Raw genomic sequence first — 10,594 nt, 5'->3', positions numbered from 1 at the left:
ATATGTAGCCAGGAACTGAAAGAGCTCCTATGTGCCCTGTGGATCTCACGGAGGGAAACCTGTCTTGCCAGTCACTGAAATAAATTTGGCCCCTTACAAGGTATCTGATGGAAACGTATGTTCAGGCTATTGCCCTGTTATCTCGGCTCGTTCATGGTACCTCTTTCCTGTGCTACTTGTTGTTTCTTTTTAACACACAAGTTCCTGGAGGAAAAGAGCTGCCTATTACTATGCTTGCACCGTACTGAGACCATGGGCTTCATTTCCATGTGGATCCAGGGGACTACCACTGCCAACACAAAGGTCCCCTATCTCCGGCCAAATGTGAGTATGAGCTTATGGAAAACAAATGGGAGGAGCTTATAACAGAACAAACGGTGAGGCCTTGGGACAGGGTCCTGTGGGCCAGTCAAGCGGGGTGGACTCCAGGATCACAGGGTTGATGCCAGCAGTTGCTTTACATCCCCCTCCTCCCAACCCTTGGTGGGAATCATGCCAGTTCATGGATTTCTTTAGAGAAGACTACAAATTTGGTCTAATTTATGTGGCACTGCTTACAATCCCAAGGTGGTGTTCCAGTGGCCAGAAAATATTAGTCAGCCTCCTTTTCCTGGCCTCACCTTCTCTTTGCTGTAGGCCAGGAGAGTCAGGAGCGACGAGATGATCTGGCTGGTAGACGGCTGGTTTGCACCACAGCCATGGCAAAGAGCAAGCAAAGCCAGGGCAAGGATTTGACTCACAAGGTGAATGAGGCTAAAATGAATTTTAAAGCTCATAGTACTTAAGCTATCATATTCAACAGTTTCTCTTTTTGGACCTCACACATGTATACTTTTGTTGGTTTCAAGCTATAGAAGAGAAAGGCCTTGATTTTCTTTTGCATTTGAGGTTGTAGGAGTCCAGAGACTCCAGGTAAAACTCCAGTAACATCCTGATGTCTCTCCTACATTCACATCCATAGGAGCCAAAAGCATATTCTCATGGTTAATTCACCAGTACAGATGATCCCATAGCTGGCCCAAACCTGGACTCACATTTGTAGAAAAGGCTCATGGACCTTGACAAACCTAGTTGTTGTTTTTTTTAGTTGGCAAGAACAACAGAAACCAGATGAATTTTGTTGTCATTACTTTACACAGCTTTACTTATCAGTCATGTGAGTGTCTGCAGTTATTTTCACCTCCTGTTTGTAAATGCCACTTAACTCTTGTATTCAATTGGTCCTAAAAAAAAAAATCTCCAATCTAAACCAAACAATCCTTAACGCAACCAAATATTTGGATGAAGAAAAGACCAATGCCTCTGTGTTTGTGAAAGCAGCACCAATAAAAATAACACCAAGAATCAGACTCCGACCAACCAATCAGAGCTAAGTCACGGAGTCGGGCATACTTTTCCAAAGGTTTAAAAAGAGCTCCTTGTCTCTCAGGAATCCTGATTTTTCGCTGGTGGGCGGGTTTACAAAAGTTGGAAACTGCTTCTCCGAAAGGTTTGATTATCTGACCACTGTTTTGTTTTTCATTTTTCTAGAACAACTCAACTTTTTAGAAGTTTCCACAAGAGAAATGTTTTCCCAGCTGCTTAGACTAATTAGGAGGCACAAGGATCTGTTTTGTTATATTTTCCTCTGGATAGGAGTGAAGTTATTTCATGCAGTTTTTTTACACAACTCTGCTGTGTGATGTGCTGCATACAGAGCAGTTTATTTATACCGCTTTATCTCACACCTGTTTGGATCCTGGCTGTTTTATGGTATTTAAACATACTATTTCTTGCCAGTTGCTTCATCTCCACAGTTCCCTGCTTTTGCAGCAAATGCTTCTTATTAACTCTAAAAGAAACATCAATTGCTCCCTAAGCATTATTAGCGAGGACAAAAATAACATAATTGTTAGTTACTTCCAACATGTTATCACTGCAGACCTATAAAACAGACATTCTTTCAAAATACTGTAGGGACTATTTTACTCTGCTGAAAATAAATAATACATGTTTTAAGCACTTGTTATTCCATTTTGTTTTTAAATAAAAAGCTCTTGATTTTAAAAAAAAAAAAAAAGAAAGAACCAAGTTTCACTATTTTTCATTTCTTTGAGCCACATTAGTGTGCAGTTTCTGAGTATACCTCCCAACCTGCCAAGGCCCAGATGTGAAATGGAACAAAGAGCCATAATGTGGGATATATAAAATTACTCGTGCGGAAAACTTTTACAATCCTCTGGGATCCTCCCACCCACCCAGGTATAAATAAGATCTTCCTATAATCTCAGTTTCATTACTGTCTATTTCTGAGGGAAATAGTTTTTTTTAACAACACAGGAAATATCTCAGTAGGAACCCTCTGGTATTGTATTCAAGCACCACACAGTCAGTAAGGGACCCTATTTTCACAGCACCCTTATGCCCATTCTACAGATAGGAACCAAGGCATAAGGTAGGTCAAGTGCCTTGTCCCAAGTCACACGGGTATTATTATAACAAGAACCCCTATGTGTTCTCTTCTTCCATATGTCTCTGTCCATTCTCCATACCAGTTTAATTCCTGGCTAGCTCAGCAGGTGCTCTTGATGTTCCTAAACACTGAAGTGAATGGAGGCCACTAATAATGCGGCATTAATGATCTATCTGATCATAATGATTTTAACTCCTATCCACATGAACTGGAATTGAACCCTTGATCTCTATCCTTTCTCACCAAGGCACTGAGCCATTCTATGTTCCCATATGATATTAACTGATGGCCAACTAGACATAAGATATGGTCAAGGGAAAAAACTGCAGTCTGTCTACACCCATATGATTACAAAGGTCCGGATGTTGGTTATCTGTCTAATGGTATCTATGACTTAGTCATATTTTGCAGCAAGAGTGCCTCAGCCGCAGGTGGCATATGCTGCACCCACCTCCTCCTTTAAGGGGTTAATGTAAAAGCAAACTGTCAGACCAGAGTTGTGCAACAGATGCTTCATTTCATTCTGTGTTTCTGAAGTAGGTTCTTTTATCGATAGCCAGAGCGCACACAACCCTCCATATCCCTTCATTCAGTTAACATTTTCACTGAAGACTTTGCTGCATCTCAGCTTCATAATATCTTGCTTACAGCTTCTGTGCAAGGAATCTCCCTGATTGAATGCTGTGTGGTTTTGGTCCATAAAGAACCCTAACTCTTCAGTCCCCTTGGTGGGTTTTTTTTTTTTTTTCAATACAAAAATAAAATTATTATTTGAAAGAAACAAAGCACTCTCGGTCAGAGCTAGAGATACACAAGTCTTTCAGGATGAAACCTGAGATCCAACAGGCTTTGCCAGCATTTGGGTTTCACTACAAAAGCAGAATTTCCAAAGGGCTGCTCAAGCTGAAGTGGACCTTTCAGAGCTCTTTAGGAGCTGGAGCTAGGCCCCAAACCACAAACTAGATAATGTTTTGGGGTTTTTTTTCTAGTTTCCTTTAGGCTCGGCTGTATGCAACATAAAACTCTAAGAGCTTGAGAGACTCGCTCACACTGAAACCCTTTTACACCTAATTTGTAATGGTAAAGGTTATTCCACGTCTGCCGCATGTAATGTTTTTGCACCGAAGCCTCTGGTACTGGCTGCTGTTGGAGACAAGACGCTGGACTAGATGGATCTTAAGTCTAACCCAGCCTGACAGTTCCTGTGTTCCTAAATGGCCCTTATCATGGTGTAAACATGGAGTGTCTACACGTGCATTAATGTGCCATTGTTATTGCACATTAACTAACTCAATGCACAGTAGTGCCAGTGCACGGTCTTTTAGTGATGCTAATGTGTAGTACACTAATTCTACTCCGCATGAACGTATTAGTATGACTTTTTGCCATGATGTGATAATGCACAGTAGGATTAATCTACTGCTTGTTTAACGTCTCATGTAGATGCACCCCATGGCTTTTAGGAGGTGCCATCATGATGATGCTCTAAACACACTTTGCCATTAAATATCCCATAACACACTTCACTACATAAAGGGCCTGATTCTCATTTACCTTGCAGACCCTTTAAGCTACTAGACTTCAGTCTCAGAGAAAACCAGCTTCACAGACTCATGCAAACCATGTACCGGTAGCACTTGATTTCACTGGTTTTAGCAATTTCCATAATACGGCATATATCATGGTTTGGTTTCACAGGAATTAAACCAGAAATTACATTTGTGTGTACAGATATTACCCTAAATCATCTGCATAATGAAACAGAGAATTATATCCCTGCTACAGAATTCTTACTCGTGTGTGTAATCACTTGTGGGATTGGGCCCTTCAAGTACGTTTTAGTAAATCAGGGCATTTCAAATGGTTTCCAACAGCATGGAGCATTGCTCAATAATAGGAGACCGCTTGACAGAAAGCCATATGTGCTGTAGCAAGTCAAGGATGCTGTAGTCACAAAGATAGAGAATCATCGGTGGCGCATTTGGTTGCTCATATTCTCATGATACTTTAATGTATTTTCTTTCTCTAATTTGTTAGGATTTAGGTAGAAAGGATCCAAAGAATATCTTGCAATCCAAACTCCTTTGAATTTCACAGGGTCATTGGGATCTGGAGACTTTGGATCGAAACTCTCTGCTTTGGTTCTGGGTCGGTTCCAGTCCTGGAGGAGGGCCTCTGTTCTGCTCCCATTTTACATGCATCTGAAATCTCATGAAAACAGTGATTCTTGTGGTATTGTGGCCAAAGATGTCTGGAATTTCAGGACATTTCAATGCTGCTGAATGCAAGCCCTTTTTCTTATTAACTTGCACACCTGAACCCAAAGCCCCAGGCTAAGTTGAGCAGAGTCCAGTTCCAGATGTGAATGGTGTCTCTCTGCTCCATCTATAACTCTGTACTTATTTTTAGCATTTATAAAGACTACGCCTTCCCCCCCTCCCCATGTTTGGACAACGTTATCCCAGTTCTCTAAAGTACATCTCACCCCCCATTTTGGTTTACGGTACCTGGAGAAAATGATGCTCAGTACATCGTACACAAGGTAAGCGTTCTCCAACTAAGAGACTACTGTATAACTCGACTGTCACACTGAAGATATAAATCCTCCCTTAACACTTTGAATCACTCTGTGCAGTGGCTGGAATTACTTATCTGTAACCAAGACGAGAGCTCTCTTTTCCCTTTTTTGGTGCTAGTAATGAAGTCGTCCACTTGACAAGCCATTTCCAGTCATAAGACGCACACCAGAAGAAAGAAAACACCCACCACAGTTGCCCGCAATTGTATCTTTGTGCCAGAGCACAACAGAAGGAAAAACACTTAATATAAACCTGGGTGTAATTATTCACCAAGTGGTTCACAGAATATTCGCATCCATTGTGTTTGTAAACCAACAAATATTTTGAATCATAGCGGGGAAACAAAGTGCTTTATGTGTGTCGTGCGCAGACCCCAGAGTAAGTAAATAAAATAATCTAGGACATCTGCCATAATTTACATTGAGTCGCAGCTCCTCATGCTCAAGGCATCTTGTAGGCACAGCAAAAGATACCACTGTATCATCGACAGAGCTGGTAGTTTATTATCACTTTATCAAGAGGCTAGCTAGTGATGTCCTGCCTGTAGACATCTAACAAAGCCAATATAAAGTTGTCTGTCCAGCCCAAGCCTTGAGCAGAGGCACACAAGCTATAAATCACTCTCCTCCTCAGTAGTGCAGACAAGCACGTCTCATAACTGCTCTCCTGCCAACGATGGCAGGTTTACAGGCCCGTAACTCAAATGGCCCGGTGCCTTATGCGGTTGTGTGCACCATGTGTCTGTGTCTGTAATAGTTAATTCAAGCTCCGGCTGCAGTTACTGCATTCAGAAAGTTATCTTTTTTGGAAACAAATCGAGAGAGGAGGCCTCTGGCTCGCAAGGGAGATACTGTGTGTATGTGCACCTCAAAAAGCAATGAAAACCAGCTGTTAAGGCCCAGCTGATGCTAAGAGCTATGAATCCACATTACTGATGAGGTATCCCATTTGTAGCAATGAATCTTATGTATTCGCTTGTCTATGAAGTGATAAGAGATGAATACCATAACTCTTCTGTTCAGTAAGGCCTTGTCCTGTTCTAGCTCTGGCCGTAGCTGAACATTTAAATTCAGCAAGCCAGGTTCATTTTGAAATGACTCTCAGGGTCTGATCCAAAGTCCATTAAAGACCACAGGGACCTTGGCATTGTCCATTGTGGAGCTATAACAGTTGAAGAGCTTCCCCTCATATAAAACCTTTGACTTCAGTACAATTTGGCTCAAGCCTTCACTCTTGTACATACCGTTTTGAAAGCCGAGCAAAGTTTTTTCCAGTATGTTTTGAGGCTGGGGAGGTGCGCTGATGGGAAATTCTTTTTAAAGTAGGTAATTTAAACCAAGTTTCCAAATATGTGAATTGCCCCCCACCTTCCCCCCCAAAAAGTTGTAGGATTTCAGCATATTTCAGATCTCTGATGAGATTGTACTTTTAAGAAAATATCTCCTTCTGTTTCTGCTTATAAACTGAAAGGTATGCTCTTGAGTTATAAAAGAAACTGCCTGCCTGTTTCCTTAGTTGGTATGCCAGCTTTGGTCAACAAAGACAAAAAGGAACTTGAAATGAATACATGAGGGGGGGGGTTTTCCCCCTTCTCATTACCCTGGAATAATTTCTGTAGGAGTCTTTTACTGACAGCTCACATGTTTTATCTCTTTAATGATACCTGTTTTCTGCTGCTCATAGGAGAGCAATCTTGAGCTCTATTGTAGCTACACAGTTGTACTTTAACACTCTGAGGATCATTAATGAAATGCCTGGGGAAAGATTCACAAAAGCAACAAGCTTCTTTAATTATTAGCTTTGTATTTTTCATCCAGCAGTCGTTTCCATGACCTCACTCGTGTTTGGGGCTAGATCCTGAGTTGCCACCAATTGGCGTAGCTCTCCTTTAGTTCAATGGAGCTACACCAGCTTACACCAACTGTGAAAAATATTGCCGTTAGAGTCCATATACGTATAACGCCAAATTCACAGTTGGGATTAGCGATACAGCTCCAGTAAGGTCTGTTGGGGGCCCATACTCTACTCTGACTCAGATTCCAAGGTAAGATTAAAATGCTGCAGCAGTTTCCAACTGATTTCTTTTAGAGCTGGGTAGAAGGAAGCATGCTATCAATAGAGATGCTTATCTGGATTCAAAATATTCAGTGGATGCTAATTTTATTCTTTCCTTATTTAAATAGAAAGAACAGGCCAAGACCCTGCTTGTTGAAAGTCAAGCCTTAGCCACTATCAATTCAGTTAAGTAACACGTGACATGAGCAAGTTGCATGAGTTTTTCTTCTCCTAGGCCCAGAAATCAAAATGTATGTGATGTGCTGTTGTAATCACAGGACTGGGGATGAATTTATTTCACCCACAAACATATGCAAAGTTAAAATGCCAACGTAGCTATGAAAGGATGGGGATAGAGAAGAGGATGCTAAGTAACAAAACATAGCTGAGCACACTGAAAATCCCCACATGGGTCTGGAGTGAATGAGCTGGTGCCGTGTGCTCATTTTCCATGCTATTTCACCAGGATGCTCTTTTGACTAACACATATTTAATAACTGTGTTGTCTGAGCTCTGGTGTGGCAGTGAATGTAGTGGTTTAGGCTGCAGGTGCACTGAGACTATGCACAGCTTTGCAGGCCCAAATTATATACATGCTTCCCCATATTTTATCTGTATAACTTTACGTGGGTGGTATATAGGGATTACATAGGGATACATTTTCCTCCCAGGAAAATGTATCCCTACCCAGGAAAGGCAGTCATATTAGCCATGTTTAGTGACTGGTGTAGTAAAGTTGCATGCCAAACACATGCACTGGCAAATACAGCCTTGTCCTGCAGAATACGCTTAGCATTTTAGTCAAATAGAGGGAAAGAGCTGTCAAATAATGGTATATGGGCTACACAGGCCCAGGAGTGGGCAAAAGGCATTGCTCGTTATTCTGTCAAGGACTCCACATGCCAGTCTATGCAAACTGATTTGCAATCAATTGCAAGTGATTACACATTGTTTATCATCGATTGGCACAAGGAATCCTTGAGAGAATAATGAGCTGCAGCTGATGACAATCAGAGACTACTGTCTCGTTGCAAGTTTGATTGCACATCCTTCCACTGATGCAATTGAGCACTCACTACAAAGTAGACCCCGGGGGGGGGGAAGGTTGAAGGGAAGAAAGAGGCCAGGGATCAGAAACTATTAAAGCCTTCTTCAGAAACAGTAAGAGAGTAAAGTTTCTTAAATGCAGCACTGCAATGTTAGCCTTACTGCCGTGGTTTGTACTGCGGATCTCTGGCCCAGAGAACAGTAGCTAAGATCCCAGTGGGATGATTATGGCAAGACTTCAGGATTTTGATACCATCCAAGCCTTGCTCTGGGGCTACTGCAATATGAGCAGATGATGCCATGACCCTTCTGGTGCTCTGATCTGATGTATATGTGGAAAGATCATGGCCTAATTCTGAAACGTATGTGAACCATGAATTCCACTTGATAGTCTAGGCACCAGTAACTATGTCCAAAGGTGACTTTTAGCATGGTACAATGCAAAACAATGGACGTCTTTATTAGGTATTTTATCCTGCATCAGTGAGGAAAAACAAATAGGCTCAATTTACTACCAACCACTTTCCCCAGATGAGGAGAAAAGCTCATCTTAAACTGGTATGGTAAATAAATGTCATCATTTTTAGACACAAGGTAAAGATCTCCTGTATAACCTTCAATTAGTCATTTAACCTCTCTACTCTATAGTCATTTAAGCCACTTAGGGAGAAATATAAGAAATAGGCCAGGTGTTGAATGGTCAATCCATCTACTGCCATACCCTTCCAGTTTAGCAGTAGTTGGACCAGACAGTGCTTGTGCACAAACAAAGTTTTGCCATCCTTACCTATCATGCAATTTACCCCAACAGTTTACTGGTTATATTTCTATAACTTCATTTTTACAAGGATAGGTTGCTGACTTATTATTCAACCCCTAGCATGGAAGCCTTGTACATTGATTCCTGTCCAGCCTCTGCTCTTTGATCTGGCTTTGGCTTACCCCTGCAGAACCTTAAACACGGTTCTGCATTGCATCTTGGGTCACAATCCTTCCCTTCAATTTAAAGTGGAGTCCCACTGTATTACATTGAACTAATTTTCTTTCTCCTTCTCTCACTTCTCAGCCATCCTCCAAAAACAAGTTTACAGTAATCATTCTATAGGTGTCCTTTAAAAGGTCTGTATCCAGTCCCCTTGGAGTCAACAGGAGTTGGGTTATAGACTTCAACAGGACCAGAGTTCAGCCCTTACTCTTCTGCCATCTTGCCGCAGCGTATTCCAGCACACAACTGGGAGTCCAGTGACGTGATTCTAGCCCCAGCATTGCAGCATTGAAGTGCTGGGGGGCCTTGGTGTGTCACTTCACTGTGATGCCTATTTTAGATAGTAGAGGTTCATGCTTTTAGACTCAAAGTTTGAATTCCCCATTACCAAGAGCACACATACAGAGGCCAGTTCCATTTCCTGTATGGAAATCGAATGAGAACTTAATGATTCATTTTGGCCCAAAAACAGGGGCAGGCAAAATACAGCCTGCAAGCGAGATCTGGCCCACCAGGTACTTTCATATGGCCCGCAGCACCTGCCAACTAATTGTACCCTGCCCATGACCCTTCCACCCATGAGGGTGGGAGTGAGGAACCCATGTATACACCCCCTCCCCAGCATACCCTCTTGTGCCTCGCTCCCACCCTCATGGGCGGAAGGGCCCACCCCAGCCAGCACACAGCTTCCAGGTGAGGTGGCAGCTGCTGCTGCTGCTGCAGTCATCAGGGGACCTGCTCAGCATTCCTGGTGTTGTGCTCACTCCAGGCAGCAAGTAGGGAGGGGGCAGGGATGGGGGCAGAGCTGCAGCTGCACAGGAATATGGATCATGGAGCTGGGGCTAACAGAAGTGCGGAGCCTGTGCCCAGGGGAGCAGCAGCAGCATGGAGCTCAGGTGGGCAGGGTGTGGCCATAGGGAGGGTGAGGGGGTGTGGGGACCCCCCCCACACACACACTTTTACCACATTGCACACAGACCCACAGGAAGCAGCAGCAGCAGCAGCAGGCAGGGGTGCTCAGGGTGCCTGTGCCCAGAGCAGGAGCTGGTGTCCAGTGGTGCATGGCTCTGGCCAGTGCTGAACATTGTGGCAGGCATCACCTTTATCACTGCCACTCCTCACCATGCACAGACCATGCACACGCATGATTCCAGCAGTAGAGGGGAGCCCCAGCTTCCCTGTGGAGTCCCAGGACCTGTGCAGCAGGGGGGCAGGGAAGGTAGCCGGCTTCAGCATGCGGAGCTCAAATCTAGTGTCACGTGAGTGCGGGGGCTGCACATGCATGGTGGGAAGAGTTGATGATAGAGGTGAGCCTCACTACAATGTGTGTTGCTGGCTGGAGCCCTGCAGCACTGGGCACCAATGCCTGCACTGGGCATAAGCGCCCCGAGCACCCCGTCTGTTGCTGCTACTGCATCATGGGGGGAGTGAGGGGTAGTCCTCACATCCCACAAATGTCACACACCCACACCCTGC

The 10,594-nt window shown here is 43.5% G+C and overlaps 1 long non-coding RNA gene across 1 annotated transcript in view; it reads left to right on the top strand.

Annotated features, from left to right (window-relative positions):
• The first annotated feature begins 6,842 nt into the window (after window positions 1-6,842).
• LOC109310640 overlaps window positions 6,843-10,594 on the top strand; it is an 8,452-nt gene continuing 4,700 nt past the window's right edge. The window contains exon 1 of the long non-coding RNA XR_002101278.1: window positions 6,843-7,075. This is a non-coding gene — a long non-coding RNA (uncharacterized LOC109310640). The remainder of the gene's footprint in view (window positions 7,076-10,594) is intronic.

Source organism: Crocodylus porosus, unplaced genomic scaffold, assembly GCF_001723895.1.
Source record: "Crocodylus porosus isolate Cpor-Errol unplaced genomic scaffold, CroPor_comp1, whole genome shotgun sequence".
In the NCBI taxonomy this organism is placed as follows: Eukaryota; Metazoa; Chordata; order Crocodylia; family Crocodylidae; genus Crocodylus; species Crocodylus porosus.
Note: the sequence above shows the minus strand (reverse complement) of the source record. Positions and strands in the feature narration are given on the sequence as shown.